This window comes from Panicum virgatum, chromosome 3K, assembly GCF_016808335.1.
Source record: "Panicum virgatum strain AP13 chromosome 3K, P.virgatum_v5, whole genome shotgun sequence".
In the NCBI taxonomy this organism is placed as follows: Eukaryota; Viridiplantae; Streptophyta; class Magnoliopsida; order Poales; family Poaceae; genus Panicum; species Panicum virgatum.
The window spans coordinates 13,516,821-13,531,381 of record NC_053138.1 but is presented as its reverse complement, the minus strand read 5'-3'; the positions used below and the strand labels follow the sequence as shown (position 1 = coordinate 13,531,381).

The 14,561-nt window shown below is 54.5% G+C and overlaps 1 long non-coding RNA gene across 1 annotated transcript; it reads right to left on the bottom strand.

Annotated features, from left to right (window-relative positions):
• Positions 1-512: 512 nt before the first annotated feature.
• On the bottom strand, positions 513-1,747 carry LOC120700488. The gene is made up of 2 exons (XR_005685921.1): positions 1,420-1,747; positions 513-1,111 (listed from the first exon to the last, which is right to left on the bottom strand). It is a non-coding gene; the product is annotated as an uncharacterized LOC120700488 (long non-coding RNA).
• Positions 1,748-14,561: the final 12,814 nt, after the last annotated feature.

Below are 14,561 nucleotides of genomic sequence, written 5' to 3'. Positions count from 1 at the left end.
ACTAGATTCTGATGAACAATCCTATAGTGGGTGCTAGAATGCCAGAGAAGTTTGCAAGAGCAGATGTAAAAGAACAGCACAGGAGGAGAGAGAAAGAAAAGATGCTGAAGTTGTTAAGGAGTTATGCAACCCTGTGCTCTGAGCGAGAGGTATTCTCTGCCTTGGTTATCCACTTTTAGTAGCTCCATCCATAGAACATTCATGGTAGGATTCATTGCAAATTAAAGAAAACAGTATCTCCAAAAGTTACTGTACATTTTAATAAGGTGCAGCATGGTTCATCGAATGCCTACAGCCTAAAAAATAGTTAATACCTTAAAGCGGAGTATTTTTACTAAACCCATGGAAACCTCACGGACTAATAAAATTTTAGATGCAAGGGCTTATTGAAGAACTTCATATGACTCGAAAAGATAGGTTTAAACAGGTCTCTTCAAAAGGTTGATGAATAATACTTACAATTCAGTTACATTCACATAATATTTTTGCTATAACAGTTGCAAGAGATTATGTAAACAAACGTATCTGCCTCTTAAGCAAGAATTCATTTATTACGCCTTTTTTTTTCATTGCCCCATGGCAGGTCAAGGTGCAATACGTAACTAGTGACGACACCCTCTTGGGCCTTCAACAGCTGGTTCTGATGAACCAAGCTACAAGATTAGTCATGGCTTCAAGGTATGAGCTGCTAACATACTATATTCTAGAAAACGAGATAATAAGAACTTATCACATGGATGCTGTACATGCTATTCAGAAATTGAAAAGGATACCATGATTTACCAAAAAGACTCTCCATACACAGGTCCATGTCCAAAGAGAATGCACTCCTTCAGTTCTGCCAGATATTGCTTGTCCGCAACGGTAGACATGAGTGGACCAGGTCTGTTTCAATCGTGGAACAAGCTGAACGTTTTGTGATTCTGGATTTTATATTTCCATATCCATACTATGCTTAAAATTCGACATGCTAATTAACTTCAATGGGAACTGCTATCATGTTAAACATTTCCATTTGGTTGACTCTGAGAACATGCCTGAAGCAGCCCTGCAACACCCCAGTGGACATCAGAGCATCTTACTGAAGAATCTGGAGGCGCCACGGGGTCACCTGGTGTGATATAACCATCAATCCATCATTACAATTTTTCAGACACAACATGCACAAATTTTTAGTGTCTACTAAGTTGGTAATGAGCTTTATTATGTATCGCAATATGCTACATTTGTTAGGTAGACAGAAGTTGTGAGGTACATGAGGACAAAACAACAAATGACAGTGTTCCTACTACTACGGGAGATACAGCAAGTAGCTCCAATGAAGGTGCCAGAGATAATAACCAGTTGCAAATGGTAGGTAACAAGAGTTCTGAACCTAACATAGCTGTATGAGTCTATGACTGCAAGAAAACTATGTACCTTGTTAAGCAGGGTAATTTAACAGATACCACGTGTCTGAAGGAAAAGGTGTCCAGGCCCAACCAAGGCAGATGGATAATGTTACCAGGGGAAACTTCTAGCAAATCTTGTTACCGCCAGGAATGTTTTGAAGGGCCAAATCCATCAGAAAATCTGCTTGGTTATCACATTGTTCATGAGAAAAGCCAACTAGAGTTATTAATGGTACTATAAGCACCCATATTTTAGAAAATAGTAAAATGACACATTGATTATGGAAGGACTAGCTCATACATTGCTATCTAAAATATTGATCCTTCATCAGGAAAAAGTTAAAGAACTTGAAAGAAAGCTAAACTTCCTGGAGGAGGGTATCAATTTAAAACAAGAAAAACAACCTATACCAGAAGAGTCATCAGAACAAGAAGTTGTAAACTCATGCTGCGGAAATCTAACAACCAGTAGAGAGCAAAACAGGAAATATCAGGTTAATATATGTAGGAGGGAATTATGAGATGTATTCCTCCAAACCCTAGATGGGTGGGTATATATAGACCTATACATGGGCCTCTAGATGGGCCTCTATACATGGGCTCAATATACTCCAACACCCCCGCAGTCTGAACTACCGGCACAGCGGTGTTCAAGACTGGACAACAAGAAAACCAACACAACACACCCCCCCAGTCTGAACAACCATCGCAGCGGTGTTCAAGACTGGACATGAAGCAAGTACAAAGGGCAAACACCACCCCCGCAGCCACAACTAGCCATCCGCTACGTTGAGGCTGGAGCGAAACTCCGAGAAGGTCGAGGAGGGTAGTCCCTTGGTGAATATGTCGGCAAACTGGGAGGTGGTCGGGACATGGAGTACCCGAACATCGCCGATGGCGACCCTGTCACATACGAAGTGTAGGTCGATCTCCACATGCTTCGTCCGCTGGTGCTGGACGGGGTTGGTGGAGAGATACACGGCGCTGACGTTGTCACAGTAGACGAGCGTGCTCCTGGTGAGCGGGCTGTGGAGCTCCGCCAAGAGTTGTCGGAGCTAGGACGCCTCCGCCACGCCGTTAGCGCAACAGCCCGGTACTCCGCCTCAGCACTGGAGCGGGAGACAACCGGCTGCCGCTTGGACGATCAGGAGACCAGGTTGCCGCCCAGGAAGACGGCGTAGCCGGAAGTGGAGCGTCGAGTGTCCGGGCAGCCAGCCCAGTCAGCGTTGGTGTTGACCACCAGCTCAGCAGAGGACGAGCAGTGAAGCACCAGGCCGAGGTCCACAGTGCCACGGACGTAGCGGAGGAGACACTTCAGCGCAGCAAGGTGTGACTCCCGGGGATCATGCATATGGAGACAGACCTGCTGAACAGCATAGATGAGGTCCAGCCTGGTGAAGGTGAGGTACTGCAACGCGCCAGCCAGACTCCGGTAGACAGTAGGATCAGCCACCGGATCACCCAGATCAGCAGACAGCTTCGGCTGAGTGTCGACAGGAGTGGAGCAGGGCTTGCAATCAGTCACCCTAGCCCGCTCCAGAATATCAAGTGTGTACTGCCGCTGGTGAAGGAGAAGACCAGACGGGCGAGGCTCAACAGTGACGCCCAAGAACTAGTGGAGCTGACCCAGATCCTTCATAGCAAACTCCTGCTGCAAAGAGGAGATGACACTCTGAAGCAACTGCTGACTGGAGGCTGTGAGCACAATGTCATTGACATAGAGTAGCAGATATGCAGTCTCATCCCCACGTCGGTAGATGAAGAGAGACGTGTCAGACTTGGCCTCGGTGAATCCCAATATCAGCAAGAACGTGGCGAACCGAGAGTAACAAGCCCGAGGAGCCTGCTTCAGACCATAGAGAGACTTGTTGAGCCGGGAGACCATATCCGGACGACTCGAGTCCACAAATCCCACCGGCTGAGAGCAGTAGACAGTCTCTGGCAGAGTGCACAGGCCAAGAGCGCGAGAGCGCAAGCGAGAGGACCATGCGCACCGTAGCAGGCTTCACCACTGGACTGAAGGTCTCATCATAGTCCACACCAGGCCACTGAGTAAACCCCGGAGAACCCAGCGAGCCTTGTAGCACTCCAGTGTGCCATCAGCCCGACGCTTATGCATCCAGATCCACTTGCCAGTCACCACATTGCAACCAGACGGACGCGACACGAGGTCCCATGTCTGGTTGGCAAGAAGAGCCGCGTACTCCTGTTCCATCGCGCGACGCCAGTGAGGATCCGCCAAGGCGTCGCGGACAGAGGAGAGCACCGGAGAGACCCGCGGCTCTCCCTCGATGGCGGAGAAAGTCGCAGCCTGAGACGCCATCCGCCGAGTCACCATGGGATGGATATGCCGAGGATCTCGATGGATGACTGGCGGGTGGTACACCTCCGGCTCATCTCGAGAGTGAGTCGGCGGAGGCGGCGGCGGCGACGGCTCCGGTGGAGGGGCCGCAGGAGCCTCCAGAGCAGGAGGCGGCGCCGGTGTCGGCGCCGAATGACACCGGTACACCTGCACCAGCTCAGCGTACCGCGGCGGCGCTGTTGTCGGCACTGAGCGATGCCGGTACACCTGCACCGGCTGAGCGTACCGTGCAGGTGCAGGGGAAGGCACCAGGGCCGCGCGTGGCGCAGCAGGAGACACCGGGTCCGCGCACGGCACGACCGGAGGTCCAGGGGCCGCGCGTGGCGCAACCGCGGGCACCGGGACCGCGCTCGGCGCAGCAGGGATCACCGGAAGTAGTGCCGGTGTGCCGGGAAAACCTGCAGGGAAAGGACAGACAGGTAACGGTGGCTGAAATACCGAGTCAGTCGGAAACAGAGACTCCAGCTCGGGGTTAGGAGAAGGTGTGGAGGAGGTGGAGTAGGGAAAATTTGACTCATCAAAGATGACGTGTCGGGAGATTAGAACGTGGCGAGAGGTGAGGTCAAAGCATCGGTACCCCTTGTAGTCAGGGGAGTACCCAAGGAACACACAACGAGTCGAGCGGGGCGCCAGCTTGTGAGAAGCAATGGCAGATGTGTTAGGGTAACATGCACACCCGAAGACCCGAAGGTGGTCATAGCGAGGAGGGGTACCGAAAAGAGCGTGGTGTGGAGTAGGAGCAGGAGAAGCAGTTGACGGAAGACGGTTGAGCAAGTAGGTGGCGGTGTGGAGGCTCTCAGCCCAGAAGCGCGGGGGCAGAGAGGCCTGGATCAGAAGGGTGCGCACGACGTCGTTCGTCGTGCGAATCATCCGTTCAGCCTTGCCGTTCTGAGGAGAGGTATACGGACAAGATATACGCAGCTGAACACCCCGAGAGAGAAAGAAGGAACGGGAGGTGGAGTTATCGAACTCATGCCCGTTGTCGCACTGGACGGCCTTAACGGTGAGACCGAACTAAGTGGACACCCAGGCAAAGAAGTGGAGGAGGGTGGGGAAGGTCTCAGACTTGGCGCGCAAAGGAAAACTCCAAGAGTAATGAGAAAAATCATCAACAATGACCAGATAATATTTATAGCCAAACATGCTGAGTACAGGAGATGTCCACAGGTCACAGATGAAAAAGGAAGTCTAACATGATGACCTAACTGGCACGCATGACAGAGGTGCTCAGCAGGAGCCCTAGTACATGGAACATCGGTACTACAACTGAGCTGAGCCAAAACGTCGCGGCCGGGGTGTCCAAGCCGGCGGTGCCAGGTGGTGGAAGAAGGCGTTACGGCAAAAGCAGCAGATGAAGAAGAAGTCGAAGGCGGAACAGCGGAAGCAGGAAGCCGAAGAGTGTAAAGGGGCCCTGGGCTATCACATCTGAGGAGTGGACGCCGGTAAGCCGAATCCTTCACAGTAAGACCAGAAGAGTCAAATTCGAATGAACATGAGTTGTCAGCAGTAAACTGGCGAATGGAAAGAAGGTTGTGAACCATTTGAGGAGCAACAAGAATATTAGAAAGACAAGGAGCTGAACCCATGGCAGTGACAAGAAGGCAAGACCCATCACCAACCATGATGGAAGAAGGACAAGAGGGGTGTGGGGGTCGGACGGAAGAAAGGATACCGGCATCAGGAGTGGTGTGGAAGGAGGCACCCGAGTTGGCGATCCACTCGGTGCTGACCGGCGGCGTCAGTCCCATGGTGCTGAAGGACTGCGCTAGAGCGGCCTGGTCCCACACCCCAGGCCAGATCGGCTGCTGGCTGGGCTGAGCGGGCGGGGTCCAGGACGGCGCGAAGAAAGGAGCAGCACCGGTGAACATGGCCGCCGGCTGAGGACGAGGCCCCCCTCCCGGACCCTGGAACGGCCACATCGAGATGCGCCCTGACCATGGGTTGCTGAAGGATGGTCAGGGTGTACCTCCAGGGGCAGGGGCAGAAGCGGGAGCCGGAGCCGGAGTCGGCGCGCCCCGACGGCCCCCACTGGCACCGGTACCCCCAGGAGCAGGGCCACCAGTACCACCCCCCCCCCCCGCCGACGACATCCACGCCCCCCCACCTGCGGTCTGCCCGGCGGTAGTAGCACCAAGGAGCGAGGTGGCAGGAGCGGCGGAGGAGGCCGGAGGAGCAGCGACGAGCGCGGTGGGGGTGGGCGAGGACGACCCGGGCGCGAAACCCCTGGTGATCTCCTCGAGGGCGAGGTCGTCCCGGACCTGCAGGAAGGAGGGGAAGGGTCTCTAGCGGGTGATTCAGGTCTTCAGGTGGTCGTAGGTGCTGCTGAGGCCCCACAGGACATTGAGCACCAAGATCCGATCGGACACCGAACACCCGAGGTCGTGAAGAGCATCGGCCATGCCCTTCATCCTTCGGCAGAACTCACCAACAGAGAGGTCCCCCTGCTCGAAGGTGCGGAAGGTGGCGTCGAGCTGGAGGGCGCGGAACTCGGCGTTGCCGAGGAACTACCCCTCGAGCGACACCCAGGCCTGTCGCGCGGTGCCGCCGTGGGTCCTGACGAGGTCCTGAAGATCCAGGGAGATGGTCCCGAAGATCTAGGACAGGGCGATGCTATCGAGGCGCAACCACACCACGTCCCGCGCCTCGATCGGCGAGTCGACGAGGACGTGGTCGTCAAGGGCATAGCAGCGGAGGGCAAGCAGAACCTAGTCCCGCCATCGTCTGTAGAGAGGGGGTGGGGTCGAGGAGGACGGTGACCAGGGCCCGGATGTTCTAGACGTCGGCGGCCTGGAGGTGGAGCTGGGAGACCATAGGATCGGCCGGGTCGTACCGCGCTCCAGATCCAGCGGGCGGGGCCTGGTGGGAGAAAGAGGCGCCGGGCTCGGGGACGACGGGCGGCTGGCCGGAGGAGACACGAAGGATGTGCTCCGCCTCGGCAACCCGGAGAGCGATGGTGTCGGCCGTGGTGCGCTCGCGCTCCCAAGCGAGGGCAGCCACGGGGACCCGCTCTTGGGCCGACGAAGCCTCCGACTTGGCGGCGAGGTGGGCCGCGGCGAGAGCGGCATCGGCCTGCTACCCTTGGAGAGCGGCGTCGGCCTGCTACCCTTGGAGAGCGGCGGCGGCGAGCGGCGCATCCGCGGGCGCCATCCCGAAGCCGAACCACGCGGGATCGGCGGTGGCGGCGGCCGGCTGTTTGCCGGTAGCGACGGTGGCGCGATGGGCGGCGGATGGATCGGGCGCTGGGGCGTGCAGCAGGGTCGGATCGGCTCCTGCGCCCACGGCCCCTGCATCCCCTCTAGCAGCGGCGGCTGGATTGGGTGCTGGGGCGTGCAACAGGCTCGGATCCGCACCGGGAGCCCGCTGCAGGGCGGCGCTGGCGGCGGCCGGCAGGGGCCCCTGCACTAGGTGCGGGCCCTGCCCGGGCGGCTGAAGCACCAGGGCGAGCTCCCCCGCGGCGGCAACACCCGCAGCGGCCCATGGCGCCGGCGTGACGGCGACCAGAGTGGCAGCCGGGGCACGCCAGGGCACAGCGGCGGTGGCGCCAGGGCCGGGCGGTGGCACCTGGGCGCCAGGCGGCGGCGCCAGGACCGGCAGCGGCCGCCCAGGCGGCGGCGGCGGCTGCAGAGGGTCCGGCAACCGGCCTGGCAGCGGCAGCAGAGGAGGGTAGGGGAGGAAAGGAGGAGGAGGGGGCGCCGGCGGCCGGCCATGGCTGCCGGCGGCGGCGGCGGTTGGGAGGGGAGGGAGGAGAGAGAAAGAGACATAACCCTAGGCCAATGATACCATGTAGGAGGGAATTATGAGATGTATTCCTCCAAACCCTAGATGGGTGGGTATATATAGACCTATACATGAGCATCTAGATGGGCCTCTATACATGGGCTCAATATACTCCAACAATATCATTGAGTTCTCAGAGCTTGAACTTATGCAAGGCACCAACAACTTCCACCACTCAGAACAAGATTGGGCAAGGAGGTTTTGGACCAGTCTACTGTGGCAAGCTCCGTGGCAGAAATGTAGCAGTTAAGATGTTTAACGCACGTGGAAGACAAGGTCATTTTGAGTTTTAGCAAGAGGTAAACTGATACCAACTCATATACAGAATGGTTAAGTGTTAAGTTCTTTCAGTTTAATGCATGTGCTAGAACAGATAAGATGGTATAGTCAACAAGTGAACAAGAAATAACCTTTATTTGTGCATTTGTACAAGCTGTATATGAAAAATGCATGACCAAATTGTGTTGGTAGGAGTCTTAGGAGTCGATGGCTATCATTTATGATCTTGAATTGGTTTCTTCCCTTGTCCCCAAATATAACCAACTTTACATCCTTCCAATTTAGGCACTGATATTAAGCAGTGTGAACCATCCAAACATTGTCAAGCTCGTTGGTCTGTGCTCAGAGTCCATGGCGCTCATATATGAGTATTTAAGCAACGGGAGCCTAGACCGAAGCCTAAGGGTGCTGGCATGGCAATATAGAGTCCACATCATCCAAGAAGTAAGATCAGCCCTCATGCATCTCCATTTCAACAGGCCTTATGCCATAGTCCACTCAGATATAAAACCTGCCAACATACTTCTTGATGAGCATAATGTGAGCCGGCTAGGAGACTTTGGCACTGCCAGGCTTTTGCGTCAGGACCCATCTGGCCAGAAGAACATTAGTCGGATGACAATGACAATGGGAACTACCGGATACATGGACCCTGTCTCCTTGAAAACACAGATGCTGAGCACCCAAGCAGACATTTATTCCTTTGGGGTCATCATCCTCCAGCTACTAACAGGATGGGAATCGGTGATTGGGATAACTGATGAGGTCAAAATACAGATCCGTGATAGAGTGCCCCAGGAGAATATTAGATGTGAATGCTGGAAATTGGCCCTATGTGGAAGCTGAGCAACTTATGCGCGTGGCGCTCCAGTGTTGTGATTGTGATGAGCCAAAAAGAAGGCCAAGCCTCACATCTGACTGTTGGAGAGTACTTGATGTGCTAAATGCTAAAGCAGGTAAAATATAGTCAACATGAATCAAGTGATATGATTATTACTGAAGCTTAAATAAAATATATGATAACTTGTGCGAATGAGCTTAAATCTGGTGAACAAGTCGAATAGTCCTGTTGTGAATCTGATATAAAACACTGGAAGGTCCTACTCCTACCTTAAACTAGACAGCAAACATATCTATTTTGATTCTATACAGCTCTAAGATTGTGTGGAGAATGAATCAGTTTGCCTATGAAATTTAAGATTAAAAATATCATCACAGCAATGATGAGATGCAGACTATTATGAGGGTTGTAGACATGCTCTATGGGAATGCCTTTCTTCATCATATTGTTTAGAGGACATTCTTCCCACAAATTCTATCTTTGTACAAACCAAAGCGTACATGTGTGTTACCACTTACTAGGCAATTGATATTTTACAAACAATTGGAAAGATATAATGTTTGTCGTGCTAACCCTTTTCTGCAGGAAAATCACTTAAGAAATGCATCTGACAACTGGATGCTTGGATTATGCAATGCAGGCTGCTGGCGGAGGCCAACTGCATTTAGAAATGAACTCACTGTAGACTGTACTATTAAGGTAAGAGGGATAGGTTACTTGAGCATTGTACAAATCACATAGAATATTATACCAAACGAAAGGCATGCTTCCAATTGTTTTATACTACATTCTACAGAACTCGTGTAAGTGCAAAGTTCGCTGGTCGCACTAAATTGAGTGTCAGAGAGGAACTGAAAGTTCAATGATGTCGTGGTGTGGAAAACCACAGCCGGGTGGCGGAATGCACCTGTCTAATCCTAAGTGTAGGATGTGCTTGGGGCAGTCAAGGAATGCTCGATCTAGATGCGTAAGAACACGGAATAACACAAGGATTTAGAGTAGTTCGGGCCGCCGGAGCGTAATACCCTACGTCCACTGTGTGATGTATTGCCTGAGCTTGTGTGCAAGCTGGGGGAGGAGCTATGCCTGTCTCTGCATGTGTGAAAACTTGTGGAACCTCCCTATTCTAGCGGGCGTGCTCTCCCTTTTATATGTCTAAGGGGAGCACGTACACTGAGCGGGGCCCCGACAGGTGGGCCCGGCGATATATTTGATATTGTACACAGCGGAGCCTTAAATGCAACAGATCCGGAGATCTTCGTCGTCGGCCTCTGTGCGTACCTTCAGACTGGGTATGGTCTTGAGCCGTCCTGTCGGTGTAGGCAGCTACGAACGTAGAGGGTAGGGTGCAGCGCCGCGTTACCCTCTCTGTTCACTGTTACGGCGTACTCTTACCGAGTTGTCAGAAGTAGGTCATCATGACTTGCCGCAGCCGGATGGCGGAATGCACCCGCCTAATCCTAAGTGTAGGATGTGCTTGGGGACAGTCAAGGAATGCTCGATCTAGAGGCGTAAGAACACGGAAGCACACAAGGATTTAGAGTGGTTCGGGCCGCCGGAGCGTAATACCCTACGTCAACTATGTGTTGTATTGCTTGTGCTCTCAAGAGGTTGAGAACGAGATTGTTCGGAGTGAATCCGAGCTTGTGTTGTGTCTGCCTTGTCTTGGCCTGGCTTGGCTTTACGTACTCCTCCCTTTTATATCTCAAGGGAGGAGTATACATAGCCGTTGGGTCCCCGACAGATGGGCCCAGCGATGTAGTATAAAATAACATACTGTACAAATTTTATGGTGTTGCAGGCGACGGAGACCTCATTCCTGGATTTCCTTGCTTTGCCCATGGGAATCTTCCGTCCGGCATAGCCATGCCATGTCTTGTCGAAACAGCGCCAGGGCGTAGCTTGCGGCGTAGCTTGCCGTAGCCTGCCGCGTAGCTGAATGGGCCGTGTAGCTTTCGGCGTAGGCGGTATGATGAAAGGGTGTCGTGCCGTCGTATTCATTTAATGCGGCAGACAGGCTCTGCGCGGATGTGGCGCATGTGGCTGCACTGTGTACCTCGGTAATATGCGGTCTACAGTGAGGCCTGACAAAAGCTGCCCCACGTGCCGCGGTAGCAGAGCACGCCTCAACCACCCGCATTGAATGCGGTGGGTGGGCGAGTCTTCCAGCGGAAGGCTTGTGCCCGCGCCCGCACATGCGGGACACGTGGGCAAGCTTCCAGCGGAAGGCTTGCGCCCGCACCCGTGTCTGCGTGACACGTGGCGGCTCCGGACCCCTCCCGAGCGGACTGCTGAGCCGAGGGCTCGGGGGGTCCGGATAGGCACGTGGAGGTCCCGGACCCGACAGTGGGGGTCCGAATCCACGGCAGAAGACCCTGAGCATTTCCATCTCTGGGACACGTGGCGTCACCGGACCTGCCCCTACGTGGTGGAGTAGGTCCAAGGCCGTCGGCCCGGTGAGACGGAGTCGGACCGCTGGGGTCCGGCTGCTCAGGCCCTCAGGGCGTAGTTACGGATAACTACGCGTGTATCAGCCTTGACACAGTAGGAGTGGGTACCCGGTCGCAGGGTATCGACAGAGGCCCCCGGGCCCGCCTCGGGAGAGGCAACGAACCCGCAAGTGGGGCCACTACTGTGAGCAACCTGACTGCTTCTGGCGCCCAGCGGTGCGCGCCGCAAGGGTCTTGTCCTACGTCGTCCATCCTTTGGGTCACCTGATGCATCATCACGTTTGGACCTGCACATGACTCAAGGTACATGATTAGTAGCGTGCCCACGTCCCAAATCCTGTTGGCTGTGATCCTTTGAGATAGACAGTTAGGCTCAGTGAACGGAGCTCAAGGGGCCGGCCTTTAGGTTAAGAGAAAGTCCGGACCTCCAGGTTCCCAGTCCTAGGTACCACGGCACTCATTCACAGGAGGTGGTGCGTGCAGGCTTAGGGCACGGAACTAGGCTAAGCGGCTACACGACTCTAGACCTCCCTGGAGAATGAGTGCGCTTCCCTGAACCTGCAGGTTCCCAGGGGTCCAAACCCCTCTCTTCCATGAGGGGTCTCGAGCTAAGTCACTTAACTAGCCAACTCAATTCGGACCACAATCACCGCACAAGAGTAAGAAGCCACGTGGGGGTTAGCGCAAACAGAATGCGTAGATTGAAATTGGAATGTAACATCCTTAGAGGCGAACTGAGAATAAATTTTTCCTTTATAACTAGATGTACATGAGATGTGCGATGTAAGCCAGAACACGGGTTTATGAGGCCGGAGCTATCCGGACCTCCGGGCCCCAGTCTTAGGTACTACGGTACTCGCCCTAGGGAGGTAGAGCATGCAGGCTTAGGGTCCGGAACTAGGCTAAGCGGCTACACGGCTCCGGACCTCCCCGGAGGGTGAGTACGCTTCCCTGAACCTGGTTCGCAGAGGTCCGGACCCCTCCGCAGGGGAGGCTAACCGGACTGGACCACACGGAAGTACTACCTAGTTACAAAAGAAAATGTTTTATTCCCTGCTGGGCCTCTAAGGGTAGGACTTACAGAGATGTAGAGTCGGGGGTGCGACCGGAGTCGGCTTAACATCGGAGAGAGCCACCAGAGTCGGCTTAGTGCAACCGGAGTGGGCTTTCCGCCGGAGCGGGCTTGGTGCGACCGGAGTCGGCTTTCCACCGAAGCAGGCTTGGTGCGACCGGAGTCGGCTTTCCGCCGGAGCGGGCTTGGTGCGACCGGGATCGGCTTTCCGCCGGAGCGGGCTTGGTGCGACCGGAGTCAGATTTCCGCCGAAGCGAGCTTGGTGCGACCGGAGTCGGCTTTCCGCCGGAGCGGGCTTGGTGCGACTGGAGTCAGCTTTCCGCCGGAGCGGGCTTAGTGCGACCGGAGTCGCCTTTCCGCCGGAGCGGGCTTCCTCACATGAGTGAGGTATGCTGCAAGCTAGGATTTGTTGAAGCTGTGCTCCCCCCAGACCAGCTTGATGACGAGCTGGGAGAGCATGACCCGCTGTCGTCATCCTGCTGACGCGGGCGCTTGTTATGGTGTGGAAAACCACGGCCGGGTGGCGGAATGCACCCGCCTAATCCTAAGTGTAGGATGTGCTTGGGGGCAGTCAAGGAATGCTCTATCTAGAGGTGTAAGAACACGGAAGCACACAAGAATTTAGAGTGGTTCGGGCCGCCGGAGCGTAATACCCTATGTCCACTGTGTGTTGTATTGCTTGTGCTCTCAAGAGGTTGAGAACGGGATTGTTCGGAGTGAATCCGAGCTTGTGTTGTGTCTGCCTTGGCTTGGCCTGGCTTGGCTTTACGTACTCCTCCCTTTTATATCTCAAGGGAGGAGTGTACATAGCCGTTGGGTCCCCGACAGATGGGCCCAGCGATGTAGTATAAAATAACATACTGTACAGACTTTATAGCATTGCAAGCGACGGAGACCTCATTCCTGGATTTCCTTGCTTTGCCCGTGGGAATCTTCCGTCCGGCATAGCCATGCCCTGTCTTATCGAAACAGCGCCAGGGCGTAGCTTGCGGCATAGCTTGTCGTACCCTACTGCGTAGCTGAACGGGCCGTGTAGCTTGCGACATAGGCGGTATGATGAAAGGGTGTCGTGCCGTCTATACATTTAATGCGGCAAACGGGCTCTGCGCGGATGCGGCACATACGGCTGCACTATGTACCTCGGGAATATGCGGTCTACAGTGAGGCCTGACAAAAGCTGCCCCACGTGCCGCGGCGGCAGAGCACGCCTCAACCACCCGCATTGAATGCGGTGGGTGGGTGAGTTTTCCAGCGGAAGGCTTGTTCCCGCGCCCGCACATGCGGGACACGTGGGCGAGCTTCCAGTGGAAGGCTTGCGCCCGCACCCGCGTCTGCGTGACATGTGGCGGCTCCGGACCCCTCCCGAGTGGAGTGCTGAGCCGAGGGCTCAGGGTGTCCGGATAGGCACGTGGAGGCCCCGGACCCGACTGTGGGGGTCCGAATCCACGGCAGAAGACCCTGAGCATTTCCATATCTGGGACACATGGCGTCACCGGACCTGTCCCTACGTGGTGGAGTAGGTCCGTGGCCGTTGGCCCGGTGAGACAGAGTCGGACCGCTGGGGTCTGGCTGCTCAGGCCCTCAGGGCGTAGTTACGGATAACTACGTGTGTATCAGCCTTGACACAGTAGGAGTGGGTACCCCGGTCGCAGGGTACCGACAAATGAATAGCTAGATTACTGGCGATTACTAGAAGAGCAAGCCATCGTACCTTGCCTCCCTGCGTGATTGATTAGGTAAAGACCAGGACCCCCAGTGTCTTGGGTTCAAGAAACTTCTCTCGCGACCGAATTATTTTTTTCGTGACCATGCCTGAGCATGTTTTTCATTAAGATGAGAGAAGAAAAAGTTACAAGAGGCCGAGCTCCAGAGCAAAGGAGCCGACCACAGAGTTCAGATTAGGCGATTACATTATTGTAGAGGTGCGACCTAGCAGTGCTAAGGAACTAGCAAGAGCTAAATCTAAATGTCTGTAACCCGCACGGGGCCAAGCTGTTATCTCCTCTATAACAAGATACATGACCTCTTCAATTGTTCGGGTCCGATGATCAAAAGTTTTGTGATTCCTCTCCTTCCAAATCAACCAGCAAACGAGAACAACGAGAGAGTCAAAGCCGCGCCTATAGGTCTTAGGAATTTGTTTCCGAGCCTTGGTCCACCCACCAAGTTGTGAAAAAATCAGTTGGTACATGAAGCAGCGTCGTATCCCAACCGACCTTGCACAGGACCTTGAACCAGACTTCCCGCGAAAATGGCATGCAACCAAAAGATGATCAATAGTTTCCGACGATTGGGCACATAACGCACAGGAGTCATCGTCCTGCAGACCATGTCGTTTACGCCGAGCTGCAGTCCAGCATCTCTCGTGTAGCACCAGCCAGATGAAGAA